The sequence below is a fragment of the Triticum urartu genome, chromosome 4A (assembly GCF_056163025.1).
Source record: "Triticum urartu cultivar PI428250 chromosome 4A, HENAU_Tu73, whole genome shotgun sequence".
Taxonomy (NCBI): domain Eukaryota; kingdom Viridiplantae; phylum Streptophyta; class Magnoliopsida; order Poales; family Poaceae; genus Triticum; species Triticum urartu.
The window spans coordinates 207094175-207113400 of NC_141876.1; the positions used below are offsets into that span (position 1 = coordinate 207094175).

The 19226-nt window shown below is 40.0% G+C and overlaps 1 long non-coding RNA gene across 11 annotated transcripts; it reads left to right on the top strand.

Annotated features, from left to right (window-relative positions):
- Positions 1-11971: 11971 nt before the first annotated feature.
- LOC125551462 (uncharacterized) lies at positions 11972-18027 on the top strand. 11 transcript variants are annotated; one of them, XR_007302690.2, is made up of 6 exons: positions 11972-12447; positions 12531-12639; positions 12743-14006; positions 16432-16493; positions 17272-17702; positions 17814-18027. It is a non-coding gene; the product is annotated as an uncharacterized LOC125551462 (long non-coding RNA). The 11 variants fall into 11 exon arrangements; XR_015600726.1 differs by having other exon boundaries at positions 12743-12965; positions 13179-13259; positions 13379-17702; XR_007302688.2 differs by having other exon boundaries at positions 12743-17430; positions 17592-17702.
- Positions 18028-19226: the final 1199 nt, after the last annotated feature.

A 19226-nucleotide genomic window follows, 5' to 3' on the forward strand; every position in this document is an offset into this window, starting at 1 on the left:
CCCCTCGAACGTCTTCAAGGTTTCCGTGGCCAGTGTCAAACCGAGCCACGAGAATTTGCCTCCTCCAATACTAGCGGGGGATCCCGACGAGACACCGCGGCGGCTTGGTTATTGTTGCAATGGGTGGGTCCTGTTGTGGCCAAAGAGTCTGCTTCGTCTGGAGGCGGCCGGGAGCACACCCACGAGCACGCAGCCTCAGCAAGGTATGAACATCAACACCCCACCTACCCAATTAGCGTCCGGTGTCGGGTTGGGTGATAGCGGACGGGGTAAGGAGGAGGCTCCATTAGTCGCTGATGACGCCGCCATGGATGAGGATGAGGACGACGATGGCGCTGAACAGTATGTCTATACTGGCGCCTCCTCAGGGTTTGAGCGTCATGAGTCGGTGCCTGAATTGACGTCTCAATGTATTATGGACGACCTTCCGGTAGTAAAGAAGTCTAGGAAGAGAGCGAGGAAAGGCAAAAAAGCTGATTCTATGATCCAGCCGCCTCAGCAACCTCGGCTTCAGGACCGTATAGATATCTCTGATGCGGATAAATGGCATATCCCCGGTCAAACAATCCTATCTGCAACAGCGCTACGAGCCAGATTCGGCGATCTAAGGAGACTTCATGACGATGTGCTGTTGGTATAGAAAGGCCTCATCGCCTCGAAAGATCCAGGATACCCACTCTACGTGGTTAATGTTCTGCGGCAAATGTCGTACGTCGACAGCTTCCCCGCGAATAAGTTCTTCCTCCGATTCGATTACATATTCGACATGTTTCACGTGAAGAAGCTGGATTTTACGTTTGTCTGCCTTTATGCCTTGCACATGAACTACATCATCGGGGTTGAGCAGATATCTAATATCTGTGTCGCTGACCCATACTACATGCACGAGGGCTTCTTGGGAGTATGCGCAAAGCACCATGAATACGCGAGGGATTACATCATCAATTTCATGCTCGCCAATAAGGACAAGGAGGCGATTCTCGTGCCTTATCATCCCATGTAAGTCATCCACATTGCTATCCTTCCTTCGATTTCAATCATTCATTTGCACGGTGGAGGCTAATTAATTTGAGGTGTACATATTTTGCGCAGCGGCGGGCACGCCGTCCTCATCATCCTCTACCCCCGATTCTCCCACGCTCTTTACTTGGACTCGTCGAAGAACATTCACAAAAAGGATTACACCCACATCAAGGATGTTCTCGACAGTGCTATGTTTTACTACCAAGCAAGGGGTGGAGAGGTCAGGGACAAGAAGACAAGGGGCGGCAGGGCCGCCTTCGGCCATAAGACCGACTTTTGCTGCATCCAGCAACCGAACGATTCTCTTAATGATGGATTCTATGTCCTACACCACATGCTGGAGTACAGACGGGATCACCAGAACCTTCGCATGTCACCTAGATACGGCGATGCCCATATTCTGCAATGGGCAAAGGACATAGGAGATATCGAGGATCATCGACTTCGAGCTGAGTTCTATAACATCCAGCGCGAACTTGCCCAAATCATCATGAAGGAGGTCGTCGGAAAAACAGGGATGTTCTACGGGGAAGGACAAATGTCGTGGGAAGACGTCCGAACATGGATATCCTCTCAACGTCTCGACATGAGGCCTTTGACTAAGCTCAAGGACTATATCCCTAACTTGGATGGATGGAACGACATGTTGGAGTGATTGTCGATATATGACAATGTGTCCGTTTAGTCCATACTTTCTGTATGAAAAAACTTTGAGTTATGCACGGTGAAACTTTATTTGTGATGTAATTAAACCGTCCTCCTCCTCTACTAGTGAAAATCACTCTAGTTAGGGCATTTTGGGGTACGATGAACTTTGTTATTTATGCTTATGATATGTTGTTTCTATTTTTGCCAAGTCTGTCTCTTTCTGTTGCTCAACTATATATGTTGCATATCATCGACTCATGTGACGATACAGGTGCATAGATCATAGATGGCGAAGAAGTGCTACGCCAGGAGTATATATACGACAAGTGGCCGGAGTGTCAGGCCCAGGTGTACCGGTTTCCGGTTTCCGGTTTCCGAGCGATAGGCAGTAGTTAGTTTAAGTTCACGCTAATGCGAGAGAGGGATACGAACTCATGTACTCAAAGTGATAGCTCTTCTCGCGTATATCATTCTTTAGATGGATGATGATGTATTTGCAAGTAATCAAGACTTGTATCGCTATTTTCGAGATGATGACGAGAGACCACTTTGTGTTGGATGATGATTATGATGATGACATGATTTGATGAGACTAATTGTATGTATATGCTATGATTACATTTGTATGTGTATGATATGCTAAAGATTATTGTATAAAGCCTATTCAAATACAAAACAAATATGCAGGAAAAAAACTAATAAAACTAGTACTAGCAAGGGGGGGGGAATTTAGTAGTAGTGTCGCCTTACCAGTAGCGCTTCCTAGTAAACAACGCTGCAGATAATATCAGCAGCGCCCTTTTCCAAAGAGCGCTACAGCTGTTCATGTATAGTAGTAGCGTGGGACAACAGGCGCTACTGCTATACGTTAGTTGTAGCGCCTTATTAGTAGCGCCGGTCCCCGCGCTACTAATAGGCCCAAAACCCGTGCTGCTGCTAGGCTTTTCCCTAGTAGTGACACTTCAACATAAGCTCATAAGTTAAGCACTTTAGCCAAAAAAAGAAACACCATCAGACTAAAATACTAAAAAAATTGCACGTTTAATCAGCTAAGCGTACAATAGATTCAGGCGAAGCACATGACACCACAACAAGCACATCAATAGGCAGCAACTATTAGAGATGATGCTCTAAGCCGGCAACATCGCACAAACACTGGCGGCATCTTAGCATATATAGCAGGAGCGGTGTCTGCTGACCTACTGTCGAGGTAAACACAATTATCTCGACTCCATACAAGCACTATGGAAGCAGACTGCTACAAAATAGGCAGCCTGGCCGCCTCATACAAACAAAGAGAGAAGCATAACAGAAGTGCAGAAGTATGCATTACTAAGTAAATGTGTAGACAGTGGAGTGGAACATGCATATAAATTTCACTGGATATGATCACAGATTCATATGAGGTGTGCATATAAATTTTACATGATAGGATCATAGAATCGCACAACCACTAGGCCTACCAATCACTTCAACCCAAACTAAAAGTAGCATAACTACATGGGAAGTTATTTATGCTGTAATTTTACTAACATGAGATCATACATAACTACTTCAGTACTGATTTGTGTATATATAAGTCCCAAAGCCGGTCCAGTTTGAGAACTTAAGATCTGAATTTGAACATTCTAAATTTCACAGTTATTTGAGGCTAATTTTTTAGATGTAATGTAACAATTGAGACATCAATGGGGCACAACTTAGTTACCTAGTAATGTTCAGCAAATTCAAAGATTGTATGTTCTAGCTAACAAAAATATAATACCATGCATAGGAACTCGGAGCGAGAAAAAGTATGTGTCTCTTAAGAGCTACCACAATTGATATTGGTCAAGGATAAAAACAGGTAGATATCATATAATTCTCATCAGGATCATACATTGAATTCATTAAAGTCTATAGATTCATTTCTTAGATATTGAATTGGGAAATCACAAGAAAAGTAGATTAACCAATGTGTCCAGATAACACAATAAGGCAAGCACTAGTAAATCTTGATTCTCGTGCCACTACATGTACATAACAAGTATTTGACACATTCCTGCAAGCATGCAAATACAGTTAACAACAAGATTAAACGAAAGGTTTCCATTAGTTTTAATTAAACTGAAACCCTTCTTTAATTATAATTAAAGGAAAGGTTTCAATGTAATTTAATTAAACAAATAAATTCAGTTAATTAATTAGACTTACTGGACTGAATTATGTTAACAAGACTATCAAGAAGAGATACTAGACTGAAACAAGCTAGCAGCATCATGACATACAGGGGATATCAGTCTTGACAACAAACCATCAAGAGCATCTCAGAGCACCACATGGACCTCACTCGGTATGACTTTGTTGCACTAAAACATTACAGATCAAGAAGAGATTCTAGAAATTTTAATTGAATTCAGTTAAATTTGTGCTACTGCTGCTGTTATATGCTTTTTTATTTGAGATAACAGTACATAAATCATCAGACCAGATATTGATTATATGCTTCCGATGAATGTAAATACATATATGAAGTTTCAGTTATACTTCAAAACAATTAATTAATCTAATGAATTATACACTCAATAACAACCAACATAAGCATAGTCAATTATGTATGACAAACTAAAACAGTTTCTGTTGAACACGTGTAGGGGAGAAGAGGGGTCAGTGACGAGAGCTCCTCTCTCGACGGCAAAATAGGGCCACCCGCTAAGCCGTATAGTTATAATCCGGCGGCGCCTGCAGAAAGATAGAGAGAGATTGAGCGAGTCAAACAGAGAGAGAGGGGGCAGGTCCAATATACAAGTTATCATGGTCTATTAGCATTCGCAACAGACTAAATTGAGCACCCTGGTATGAGCAAAATGCATTACCATTTTGTCAATAAATATGCATCATGTTCGGGTACTGGTCATGCTATTGAAGTTGATCATTGCGACTAACACCAGCAAGGTACTCACGGACATACTGCTAGTACCTACATGCACAGAACACAAGACAACTACCAAGCATCCAACATCAGTGTCTTATCTCCTCTAAAAGTGCAACCTTATTTTGCGTCTACACTAGCCCCTAATCATCCAACAATTTACAGTAATTTGAGGAGTATTTGCTAGGATCATGATGACAATTTTAGATTAAATTGCAGTGTTTGTCATCCATAGTTGTATGGTTCTATCTAGGATTACATAAAAACAGAGAAAACAGGGAGCTACCCAGCATCCACGACTAGAGCTAGTAGTAGGAACACATGGTAGAGTAATTAGGCAGCCTTGAGGAACCCAAATCCATGGCTGCTAGATCGAATGAAACAAGGAGGGGAGAGGGGACGGAGGGGAGTTGGGGGCACCTTCACCTTGGGTGGTTGGACGACGGCGTCGTGGATTTAGAGGTCTAGGTGGAAGAAGCCGTCGACGGCGGCGACTGTGGTGGCTGGGTGCGCCCCTCCTGCTCCTCCTCCTCGAGCAGGACAAGGTCGGCGGCTACACGGTGAGGAGAATGCCCTCCTCTCCTCTCCGGGCATTGTCCAGGTCGCTTGCAGGCGCGGTCTACCTGCAGAGACGATACAAGAAGGGGTCAGGGGTTTGGAGTGGCTAAGGTTCAGGGAGCGGGGGAGGAGGAGGGAGACTCTCCAGATCGGATGGGGAGAAACTGCACAAACCCTGGCCATGGCTGCTGGCTAGGGTTTCGTTGGCCAGGAGGGAGGGAGGTTGGCGCCGCAGGCGGCTGCAGGGGGAGAGGAGGAGCCATCGGTGCTCTGCTACTCAGCTCGCGGAAGTCTGACCACGAATAGGTCGGCGGCGTGACCGGAGAGGAGACGAGCTGTAGGTGGAGGAGGACTGCGGGCTCCGGCGCGATCTTGGGGAGGGAGACCGCTGGCTCGGCGTCGCCTAGAGGTGGAGGAGCCAACGGCGGCATGCGCGGGTGTGGGGAGGGGGTGGGGAAGTAGGTGGCGGAGGCGATCTGGAAGGAGAGGAGGCGACGAGTGGCTGGGTAGGTTTCGTGAGGACGAGGAGTGGGTGCAGTGGCTTATGGATGGATGGATGGACGTGCGGTGGGTTAGGGCTAGCAATGGATGGTAGGATGTCTGCCATGTCATCGATCCGTGTCATAGATGGTTCCACCAATCGGAATCCATCTTATGTAATTGTGTTTTTTTGTTTTTTATAGTTTTACCCTCTTATTTCGGGTAAACACTCAACATATTGGCCTCATGTTGTGTGTTTAAATGACCCAATATTGCACATATGTGTATCTTAGGATTTCAATCAATGATGATTTTGTGGTCTTCATTTCCATTGCACACAAAAATCATTTTCCATTTTCAAGTGCCCAAAATGAGTCTTTTGTGAAGGACCTAGCAAATAGTTGTTGCAAAATTAGAATAAATCAATTTTATAAACTATTAGGCCATATTTAATGCACATCTGACCAAATGGTTGGGTGTCAAACGGTTTGATCCACCTCTCATGAAAAAGACAAATTTCCGCCAATTTAGCTTGAAGTGGGTCAAATTTGAACTGTATCTGCCTCATAGTTTCCTCTTAATTTTTTTCAAAAATCATTTCTAGGTGCATAAGTATATATTTAATTATAGAAACACCAAAAGTTTACCAAGAACCAACCACTAGCTAGGAATAGTCATGCCCGCCATTTTGACCGCATTTTGAAACAGGCATGAAAAATTCAAAAACAAATCAAAAAATTGAAAAACCTTCACATCGTGTCATTATATGTGGCCGAGTTACCAAAAAAAATAATAAACTTGTAATACGGTAATTATTTTTAAAATTTGTTCTCATGAACGAGCTATCATGCGTGAAGATTCAGGGTTTTCAAGCCAAATGATCAATCTTATGGCCACATTCATGGCATAGTTTGTTCAAATGATCTCATATTGTGCACAAGGGTGCATCTTGGAATTCCAAACAATGTTGTCTAAGGGAGTTTTCATTTTCTTTGCATGGAAAACTCATTATCCATTTTCCGAGTGCCTGAATTGAGTTCTTTTTGTGAAGGACATACCATATATTTGTTGCAAAATTGTACCAAATCATTTTTATAAAATACTAGGCCATATTTGATTCACAATTGACCAAATGGTTGGGTGTCAAAAGCCTTGATCCACCTCTGGTGAAAAAGACAAATTCCCGCCGATTTAGTAGGAAGCGGGTCAAATTTGAACTGCAGCCGCCTCATAGTTTGCTCTTTATTTTTTTCAAAAAAATTAGGTACATAAGTATCTATTTAATCAGAGAAACATCAAAAGTTTTTCAAGATTCAACCACTAGCTAGCAACGGTCAAACCCATAGTTTTGATCGCATTTCGAAACAAGCATAAAAAATAAAAAAAATAAAAATTTTGGAAAACCTTCGCATTGTGTCATTATATGTGACCAAGTTTCAAGAAAAAATAATAAACTTGTAATATGACAATTATTTTTAAAAATTGTTCTCATAAATGAGCTATCATGCGTGAAGATTCGGGGTTTTCAAGCCAAATGATCAATCTTATGGCCACATTCATGGCATAGTTTGTTCAAATGATCTCATATTGTCCACAAGGGTGCATCTTGGAATTCCAAACAATTTTGCCTAAGGGAGTTTTCATTTTCTTTGCACGGAAAACTCATTTTCCATTTCCCGAGTGCCCGAATTAAGTTCTTTTTGTGAAGGACCTACCATATATTTGTTGCAAAATTGGACCAAATCATTTTTATAAAATACTAGGCCATATTTGATGCATAATTGACAAAATGGTTGGGTGTCAAAAGTTTTGATCCACCACTTGTGAAAAAGACAATTTTTTGTCGATTCAGTAGGAAGCGGGTCAATTTTGAACTGCATCTACCTTATAGTTTGCTCTTTATTTCTTACAAAAATCATTTATAGGTATATAAGTATCTATTTAATCAGAAATACATGGTTTGGTGGTGATACATCGAGGATTGCATGGTGGACAAGGGCCCCAACTCCAGAGTGCGTAAACTCGTGCGCCCGCCGCGTGGTCACCACGTGACCGTGGTGTTGCCATGTGTTCTGGGTGGACTAGGCTTTTCTAGGGGGTTGGGTACTCCCTAGGCAGGTGCTAGGTAGAAAATTACAACATAAGATTCTCACGAGGAGACCGAACTATGCTCAAACATGAATTAGCAACCAAGTGTTTGATTAGCAATACGGGAAATGCACGTGGCCAATGGGCGTGAGTTTTGGCTGAGGATGATCATCTACTAAGAAGACTGTCTTCACAATTTTTTAGCTCAAAAGGAGGAGCCTAGGTGGTACTTGCTTTGCAAAGTACCACACTGGACAGAAATATGAATGTTGAAGCCGGGCTCATAATAATGAATGGACTAAGCTGACATTTGGTGGGGGATGGTTATTTGGGCATAGGAAAGCAATGTAGAAAATTGATACCATTTGGACATGCCAAAGTGGTACTTCCTTCACAATGTTATTCCCTGGATAGAAACTTAGGAAAATTAGCGAGAGAAATTGGATAAATGAAATGAGCTCAAATTTGGTGTAGGTAAGTTACATAGGTATGGTCATGCCCTGGTAAATTTTTAGATCATTTGGGTAAGCCTAGCTAGTACTTACTTCACAAAGATTCTCTCGAGATAGAAACTTTGGAAATTTCCTGAGAAAGATTTACCAGGAAAATGGAGATGAATATTATCATGTGGAAATGATTTGGGATGGAAGAGTGCCCAAAAAGTTTGAGGGTAATAGGAGGGATCTGGATAACACTTGCTTTTCAATGTTCCAATCCGGCCATAAAATATAAATTGAACCTAGGCTCACATAGATGATTTGACTGAGCTGCAATTTGGAGGAGGGTGATAATTCGGGCATATGAAGGAACTGTATAAATTTCATGTCATTTGGATATATAAAAATGGTACTTCCTTCACAATGCTTCTAGGTGGAAAAAAACTTTGGAAATTCGCCGAGGAAGATTTACTGGGCAAATTGAGCTGAATTTTGTCATGAGGAAATGATTAGGATAGGAAAGAGTGCCCAAATATTTTGAGGGTAATCAAGAATATATAAATATCACTTCCTTCACAAAGTATTGTTTTGAACAGAATAGGAAAATGAATATTGTTGAATTATTTTTGAACTAGGCAAGGAAGGATTTTTACATATTTGACAAACATATGACCGAAAGAATTTATGAGATTTTTTGAAATTTTTGGGAATGATAGAAATATAGGTTGCTTCATAACCTAGGGCAAAAACTGACACATGGACATGACACATAGGCAAAACTGATGAGGTGGCGCCTAGTCATAGCAACCCACCACAATTTACAAGGTTATTACCATCTATATTGGTCATGATCAGCTAGAAATAAGGCAGCAGACCAGTGCTATATGCTTTATGACCATTTCGTGTAAGGAAATTATGACCTTTCTGACCAAAATGGTCGTTATAGTTTAGGGTTTAGAGCCCCCCGAACAGCTTTTGACCAATTGGTCTCAAATGGTCATAGATCTATGACCAATTCTTCCAGGGTCACTGAAAGAAGGTCATTAGTTGACATATTTCTTGTAGTGATCGAACACAGAAAGATAGAGGCTTAATGTTTTGCCTCCCAACTTACTTATCATATAGATAATTGTCAACAATAATAATTCATGATCAAATATATTTGGATGGCCATATATGCTTAGATCTTTCCCCACCACATGATACTTACATAAAAGTAGGTTGGAATGAGAAGGAATACTACTGACACTTGCATAAAAGTAAAAGATAAGCCCTTCATAGAGGGAAGCAGGGATTTGCAGAGGTGTCAAAGCTCGAAGCTTTTAAAACAAAGATGAATATAATTCTGAGAAGTATGCTTTCATTGTCAACGTAACGATCGAGAGTTCTCACCATCTTCCATGCTAGACACATTATAGGCGGTTCCCAAACAGAATGGTAAAGTTTTTACTCCCCCTCCACCAACAATCACACTCCACGGCTGATCCGAAACAACGGGTACCGTCATACCAACAACAGTCCTAGGGGAGTTTTGTTTGATTACTTGAAATTTTGTTTTTGATCTTTTGATCATAGGACTGGGCATCCCAATTACCAGCCACTCTCTCGTGAATGATAAGTGAATAAACACTCATCGTGAGAATAACCCACCTAGCATGGAAGATACTGACAACCCCTAGTCGCTACATGAGCGATTCGGGCATACAAAACAAATTATTATTTGAAGGTTTAGAGTTTGGCACATGCAAATTTACTTGGAACGACAGGTAAATACCGCATATAGGTAGATATGGTGGACACTCATGGAAGAAACTTGGTTTAAGGATTTTGAATGCACAAGTAGTATTCCCGCTTAGTACAGCAATTTTGGCTAGCAAAAGATGCTAAATAGCAAGCACCACATGTTGGAGGATCCATAACAATATAACTTCTATACAAATATACCCAAGCATAACTCATTGCGTTGTCTTCCTTGTCCAACTTCAACTATTTAGCTCAAGTTTGAAAATATTTAATGGGGCTCACAATCATAGAAGATGTCCAAGATAGTATATTTCTATGTGAAATCTCTCTTCCTTCAATATTCTTTCATGAATTATTCAAGTGACCAATACTGTGTTTGCTAACTTTGAATAAATTTACCACCTCTACTTCTTATATGTGAAGTCATTACTCCCCATGGGATAAGCATATAAAACATATATAATTTTAGATCTATGATATTCAATTAATTCAACATTTACTCATAGGATATAAGTGAAGCACAAGAGTAAATGACAAACTACTCCAAAAAAGTGAAGATCAATGAGTAGTTAACTAATTATGTAGCTATGTGAAGACTCTCTGTCATAAATAAAATTTCAGATTTTAAGTACTTAATTCAAACAACAAGCGAAACAAAATAAAATGACATTCCAAGGATAGCACATATCATGTGAAGAAGCAAAAATTTAGGTTCAACCACAACTGACACATCATTGTTGAAGAAGAAAGGTGGGATGCCAACCAGTATCCCCAAGCTTAGCTGCTTGAGACTTGAAGTATTAATTAGGGATGCCTTGGGCATCCCCAAGCTTGTGATTTTGTGTCTCCTTAATTCCTTTTATACCATGGTTTACCTAAATCCACAAAACTCAACAAGAACTTGTGAGATAAGTTAGTATAAATCAATGCAATAACCTTATCATTCACTACTGTATCAAATCACTAAAATTATAATTTTACATTGCATACTAAATGCATCTGCATATTTAACACTTCTATCCTCAAATAGTATCATTAAACAAGCAAACATATGCAAACAATGCAAACGTAACACCAATCTGTCTAAACAGAACAGTCTGTAAAGAATGCAAGAGGAATTATACTTATTTAACTCCAAAAATTCTGAAAAATTACCACATTGTAGAAATTTTTTGTTGCTCATTGTGTAAGATTTTATCATATTTTAACTTTTCAGAAGAATTCAGACAATGATAGAAAACTTTCTCTTTTCAAAACAACAACATATAGACTTGTAAAATAAGCATGGTAAAGGCTATACTTGACATTTTTGTTGAACTAAAAGATGAAAAACATTAATATAAATAACAGAAAGTAAACCCTAATAAAGTAAAATGACGCTCCAAGAAAAACACATATCATGTGGTAAATAAAAATATAGCCTCAAGTAAATTTACCGATAGAAGAAGACGAAATGGGGGATGCCATCCGGGGCATCCCCAAGCTTAGGCTCTTGGTTGTCCTTGAATATTACCTTGGGGTGACTTGGGCATCCCCTAGCTTAGGCTCTTGCCACTCCTTATTCCTTAGTCCATCAAAACTTTACCCAATACTTAAAAACTTTACAACACAAAACTCAACAGAAAACTCGTAAGCTCGGTTAGTATAATAAAGCAAACCACCACTTGGGTACTGTTGTGAACTCATTCTAAATTTATATTTGTGTTATATATACTTTATTCCAACTTCTCCATGGTTCAAACTCTTCGATACTATGCATAGATTCATCAAAATAAGCAAACAACACAATGAAAACAGAATCTGTCAAAAACCAAACAGTCTGTAGTAATCTGGAAACTTCATTTAAAAGGTAAAAGAGGCTAGCCAACTCCCCTCCAGAAGGCTCCCCCGATTGGGCCTTTGTGGGCCGCCAGATCTGGCTGTCGGACATGCCTGAGCCGTTGGATCTTCACGGCGGTTAAATCAGTTTTCACCTCATGATCGTTTTTCACTGACCAATGACAGGTGGGCTCGCGCGGCACGCTGGTTGGCTGGGTCGCCTGTTTCAGCGTGCAGGCCGTTTTGCCTAATCCCCACCACGCGCTCTGCACCCAATCCCCCGTCTCCCAGGCCCCAGCCCCCACCGGACAAACCCTAGTCTCACCAATCCCCACATCTCACGCTCCTCCCTCCTCCATTCTCGTTAGTCGCCGCCGCTGCCGTTGTGCCTCCCTCCTCTCTCCCCTACAACCACGTCCCCGGGAGGAAGCCGCCGTTCGTGGCGCCATGCCGCTGCCGGGGTGTTGCGCACGCTTCGTTCCCCACAGCCCCTCCCTCATCCTCGCTCATCACCGCCGCTGCCTGCTACTCCCGGGGCGGCCGAGCGCCAACGGTGCGGCAATGGCTGTTCCAGCAGGCGAGGGCGAGGGCGCATGCATTGGGCGTTGGGCGCGTGGACAAGGAGGGAGGAGTCAACTTGAGGGAGGAGATGAGAGAGGTGAGGGTTGGCAGCGATTGAGGAGTCTGAAGGCAACAGACGATTTTTTAGGGTGGTCGGCGACCTACAGCCTACAGGGAACGGTGAGCTCTCCCTTTCCCCGGCTACGCTCCTCTCTCACATCAGATCGGATCGGACCCGTGATTTCTTTTTCTGTTCGATTTAGTCCGTAGCAGCAGCAGGCGACCTGCAGCAGCTCCTTCCTACCTTCCATGGACGAGCTCTTTGGAGACGCCGTCTAGCCCGACCACGACAATGACTACCCCACGCACAAGGTCCCTTCCTGCTCCCCCACCTTCTTCCATGGATCAAGACGCTACATACACTATTGTTGTTGTTTTTCAAATGAATGAACGAAACTTCCTTCCTTATTTCTAGAGGAAGGTTGATTCATTTGTAAAATTCATTCCACCGAAGCCATCTGCTCCGTCCACCAACCCGCCCAGAAAGGTAGTTACAGTGAATTGATGTTCGCACTGAGGCCGGAGGCGAGAGTCGAGGGCACGGAGGTCGGTGGCAAGTGCTCAGGAGAGAAGAGGAAGGCGGCGGCGCTGGGCGGTGGCTGCGGTTTACACGAGAGGGAGGTGACCTGCCCAGAAAGGTAGTTACAGTGAATTGATGTTCATATGAACTTCAATGATGTGAACTTTTTATTAGATCTGAGTTGCAATCCTCAATTTTTTTAGGTTTGAGTAGCAATGCTCCTTCTCTACTAGCTATGACATTTTCCATGCTTTTTCTTCTAATATCGTATAGCGTCCATGCCTGTGGGTTCAACTTGACAAGCTTTTTTCACCGTCCATCCTGTTTTAAGCTCTGGGATGATTTCTTCCATATTTATGGAGGGGGAGGACGCCAACTACTAGGAGAAGGATCAGTTTAGCAAGTACATGATGTAATTCTCTTATGATTATGGGTAGATGCCTCCTTTATTTAGTTACCAGAGTTGTTCACTATTGAATATGCAAATTCAGCATCCTTTATATAATGGGACCTTATGAACTCTTTTTGAAGATTGCTGAGAAGTGCAACCTTTTGATCTTCGAGAACCGCAAGTTTGCTGACATTGAAAATACATTCATTATGCAAGACGAATGGTGAGAAATGTGTTATTCCCTATCCTTCCATTCTATTTGCATATTCGCGCAGTATGCTTAGTTTTTTCCTTTCAAGATGAATATTCTACACATGAGAGCAATATACTTGGTATTATTGATGCTCATATAATTCCTGGACCTGGAATTGTTGATGGCTTGAGGCTTAAAGTATGTTATGTGTTGCATACCTAATAAATATTAGAAAGCTAATGTTGCAGCTTGACAGATGCTGTGATAACTTCTCCTTTTTCTGTTTGTTAATATCCACTTCGAACTGAGCAGCCATGATCCGGATTTCTTCTATGTAGCTATGAGATGCATGTCGTTCGTTATTGTGTATCGTTTGCTAAAATATTGATTATTTGACAATGAACACATGGCAATGCCTTAACTATTCAACTTGCCTAGCTCAGAATTTTAACCAATAGAGAAGTTTTTTTGTTGCTTTCCCTTTTGTTAGATATTTTGCTTTTTTGTATGTTGAGGGGAGATGGATATGGCCTCAGGACTAAACGCACAGACCACATGAAGTGATCTGATGGAAGGTAAAGTATTTTTTATTGGCAATGCTAATGTCTGGACCATCTCAATGGTTTTAACTCTATGATGTTCAGTTTAGCATATCACATGTACAAATGCATATATACAAATTGTGGTAGGCAACTCACTATTTAGACGACGCGACTATTCTATTGATAAGGAGAGTCCCACCATACTCATGTGAGAGTTAGGCGTGGTAGTGGGTAGTATTTTCTCATCATCCATTATGTGTTTCTTCTGTCTAGCTCGAAGTTGCTTAGTTAGATAATGATTCGCAAATTCCAGCATTGCATGTTGCCTGACACTTTTGCATTAGCATTGAATTGCAGCCTACATTTTTGCAGCCCGCGAGGCGTGTAAATGTTGGACTATTGTTTCTCCGCTGATGCACATGTTTCGCCACAGAGACAGTACTCTGTGTGTGTGTGATCTCTGGAATGAGTTTTTATGTTTCTCTGTGTTGAGTACTTTTGTAATCTCCACGGGTGTGTTTCGTATTTTCTATGTATCCTCTGTCATTCTTTTAAGTGATTAATGTTTTCTTTTGTAGTTTTTGATATTTAGGTGCAGTCACGTTTCATTTGTCGCAGACCTGCACCCGTTGGGAAAATCATAGTTTCATTTCGATCATGTTTCTTTAAGTTGTTCAGTGTTTGTTCATTATGTAGTAGAGTAAGAAGTACATTTTGTCCATCAGTTAAATCACTCATGTCACATTCAGTTTATTGATTTGGTTTAGTTTTTGTTCCTTTCTCTTCGTTCCTTCAGTTTTTTGTTCCTTTATTTAGTCATTGTGCTTGCATCATTTGCCAGTATTTTAGTCCATCTCAATAGACCCCTATGATTCTTGATAGTTTATCTCTTTCATAGATCAGACTTTTCCACTTTGTTAGTTAGTCTAATTTATGCTTTTTTCAATTTTTAGTCTTTACATGATTTAGTTGGACAGTGTGTTTGGTATTTCAATAGTTCAGTAGTTTCATACTTTCATTTAATTAAATAGTCTTGTTTTTAGTCTCAGTACTTCAGGTTTAGTTTCCAAACAAGTACTTTTTTACTCATGTGGTTTTCGGTCTTTTGACTATATGTGGTTTTCAATCTTTTCATCTCTTGGTTTACTTGTCATTCTTAATTTATCCGCCTTACTATTCTCAGTCTTGTTTTTTATTGAGAGACACAACCTTTTCAATACACTTCTATTTTAATTTTTCATAACAACGGCTGTTTTTTTGTTTCAACTTTGACTCTATGCTATTAAAGTAAACCGAGTATATTAAAATAAACCAACTATATTCATATATGCCTCAGTAATTGGTACAACCGATTTTTATCGAGAGAGACAACATTTCAAAACACTTCTATCTTCATTTTTCATACCAACGAATATTTTTGTGCTGACATGTGAGTTAATTATTTGGAAAAAATATAATCATATATGTATTGCCAACAATTTTTATGTTTAAAACAACCAATTTTGTGAAAAGAGTGGAGAGAAAGATACATGTGCAATTTCTTGATGTTACAGCAGATGGATACTCGATCTTTAAACATAAGCACAGATGAATAGGTACAAATTCGAGGAAAGGCCAATGAAATAGTTGTCTGTACACATATGTGCCAGTTTTATACCTGGTTGTCTGGTTGCATTATTTGTCTGGTTTCAATTCAGTTTGAGTAGATTGTTATCCGTGAGCGATACTTGCTACTATTTGCACCCATGCACCAATTTGCATACCTATTTTAGGCACAGAAACCAACCATGACTGAAAATCATGTATATATAATTTACTATGATTCATGGTGAGAAAATCATGATTTAATAAACGAAAGGTGGTTTGTTTTGCTAACAGTACTGAGTATAAATGTAAATCGCAGATCGTACGCTGCTGCTACAGGCTCCATGTTGTTTATGCTAGACAACACAACGGTGCTTGTGTTATCTATAGTTGAAGTCGCAATTTAATATTCTTTGATTTATGCTTGTGTTATATGTGGTTGAAGGGACATCCTTGTTAGTTTGCATGGTCTATGTAAGAAGGGGCAGTACAATGCTTGTCAAGTTTGTTTATATTCTGATGGCTGTTGAATTCTGGACAATGGAGACGTGAATTTGTTACATACATAGGTACTAGGCATAGGATACTTTACACATTGATGACATGTAGTTTTAGAGAACTTCTGAAAATTCCAATTCAGGTTTTCTGTGTTCCATTCAGGAAGAACACATAGTCTGCACTGGGGTATAAAATTATCTACTACTTACCTTTGTGTCTCGACATATGCTTGTGATGCATCGTGCTGCCAGAGGCCAACATTATCCAGTATCATAGTGATGCTAAAAATGCCTATTGGTTACTCCGCATATTCTCATCTGATTTCTCATATATAGATATTAATTTCCTTTCATGGGAGGCCTTCATTACATTTCAGCGGCGGTTGCGGATGTGATTGGCGGTTGAGGGAGGGTCTCCGACTAGAGCAGCAGGAGCAAGGTGCTCGAGGAAGTTTAGATTTGCCTCTACATCCTCTCTCTTTCCTCCACTTTGTTCTTGCATTTAGATGATACAATTTGTGATCATGTGTATGTGCATTTATGAGATCTTTGCTGCTAGGCACAGAGTTTATGGTTACTGAAATTGGGTAATAGAACATGGTTGTTGTGCCTTTTTCCCTTGTTCTTTTGAAATGCAACATGACAGTAGCCAATGTCATATATCAGGGTTGTAAACCTATTAGATTTGGGACAGAGGAAAGTATGAAGATCTTTTTATTATTGCAAAGTAAAAGTTGATATTAGTGCAAACTTAGGTGATCTGGTCCGAAGGGGTATCTCAGCTTTATGAGTTGATAGTATATTTGCATCTAAGAATAAACCTTAGCTTTTAGATAGAATTTATGAGTGAAAGTATTCTGGTGTATACCATCCTTTGTGCAGGATTGTCATGGTTATTGTGTATGTCAATTTTGTTGACAAAATAGATCCAAATGATATCTTTTTCGGTGTCTTATGGTAGATATATTTGGTCCGCTGTTTCATGCATCCTTCGGGTTTATGATTAATATTCCCAGATATTTGAACAAAATTTAGCTATTAAATATACATCCCAGGAAATTTACATTATTACAGTGGGGCACTCCTTTGCACGGTTTTCAGAATAAGAGATTTAACCTTTTTTGCAGTATCATTCTCCCTGACGGATTACATGTAGGTTGTTCTAATTACAAGCAAGCTTTCAGCTCATGGTTGTTATATTTTTGTATTTTCCATAGGACAATTTTCTGGATTAATATCTATACTTGAGATCTAGGAGTCCACCCGAATTCAGTCTCCAAGAAGCCGTTCATCCAGGATCCACCAAAATTCAAATGATATGTGAAAAGCGTGTGCTAGATGTGGCCCCTATCCAGCGTTTTGATCTGTCCACTCAGGTGCTTTTGTCTAGGTGGTAACACAACAAGCTGCTTATCTTATAGAAACTTATCATACGTACAGTCCTATGTTCGTTCTTCTTGCATGTTAGAGAAAGAGCTTTTGCCCCTATGTGAGTAATCCTATGGGAATTAGCAACGTTGGCTGTACTTTCAAGCAGGCTGAATCCAATGCAAGTTTTTGGAGCAGTTGGGTTCCAGAACAAACGACTAGGTATTCCCAAAGAAGTCATTCCACTGGTGGCTAGCATAATATCTTCATGTCGGGACAAGTAAGATGACAGATCATTTCTCAAATAATATGCCGCTGTTCTCAATTTTTATTTCCTCTTCTTTTCTGCTACTTGCCTCACTAACTATGACCTCAACGATCTTTGGTGCAGCGATCCAAGCAAGCAACCATCATTCTACCAGCTCTTGTCATCGCTGAAGCAATTACAGTGGTTACATTGTTACAGAAAGCCTATGACAATTTGCGAGTGTTGTTTGTGCAATATACTGGTTTTATGGCAGGTGCATGTATGAATTCAGATGGTAGTGGTCTCCTTGTTTACAGTTATAAGAATAATAAAAATATTGATAATGGTCTTTCCACTATTACAACCTCATAGATTACATTACCTGCTTCCATTAGAAAGGAATTGTGGCTCATGGGTTTACTGGATGATCTTTTTGATAGACATTTTAAAAATAGCATGGTTTAACACATGGGCTTTCTATTACGAGTATCGAATATGTCCTTGAAAAATGAAACTATTTTCATCAACAACATGGCTTTAGTGGGTCTCTGCGCCATTTTACATGCATATGCCTCAGTAATTGGTACAACCGTTTTTTATTGAGAGACACAACCTTTTCAATACACTTCTATTTTAATTTTTCATAACAATGGCTGTTTTTTTTATTTCAACTTTGACTCTATGCTATTAAAGTAAACCAAGTATATTAAAATAAACCAACTATATTCATATATGCCTCAGTAATTGGTACAGCTGATTTTTATCAAGAGAGACAACGTTTCAAAACACTTCTATCTTCATTTTTCATACCAACAAATATTTTTTTGTTTCGGCTTTCACTCTGTGCTATTAAAATAAATCAACTACTTTAAGATAAACCGGCTATATTATATCTTTCCCCCTCTTTTTTTCCAAGAAATATATGCATGCCCAAGTTTTTCATCATGATAACCGTGTTTTCAAACTTGCTAAAAAAATACAACCAAGCCAACTTTGCTTTCTCATCATACTGCATGTTTTCAAACTTGCTAAAAAAATACAGCCAAGCCAGCTTTACTCTCTCATCATCCCAAGAAATATATGCATGCACAAATTTTTCATCATGATAACCATCATTTCAAACTTGCTAAAAAAAATACAACCATGCCAACTTTACTACCTCATTATAGTGGCCATTTTTTCAGATTGAACATATTCATATTATGCAAAATTTCCATTTTCCCAGACTATGGTTTAGTTCAAGGTTCTTGCAGCATGAAACTATTTTCATCGACAACATGTTTTCAGCGGGTCTCTGCGCCATTTGGCGCAACGGGTCAACTAGTATACTTATATAACTCCAAAAATTGTGAAAAATTAGGAAAACGTGGGGAATTTGTATGTCAATCTTGTGAAAAAGATTCAGGATTTTATCACGCTTCTGTAAAAACTGAAAATTATTTTACTGGGAACAAAAGTTTCTGTTCTTCAGTAAGATCAAATTAACTATCACCATAGACCATCCCAAAGATCTTACTTGGCACTTTAATGAAACAAAAGCTATAAAACATGATTACT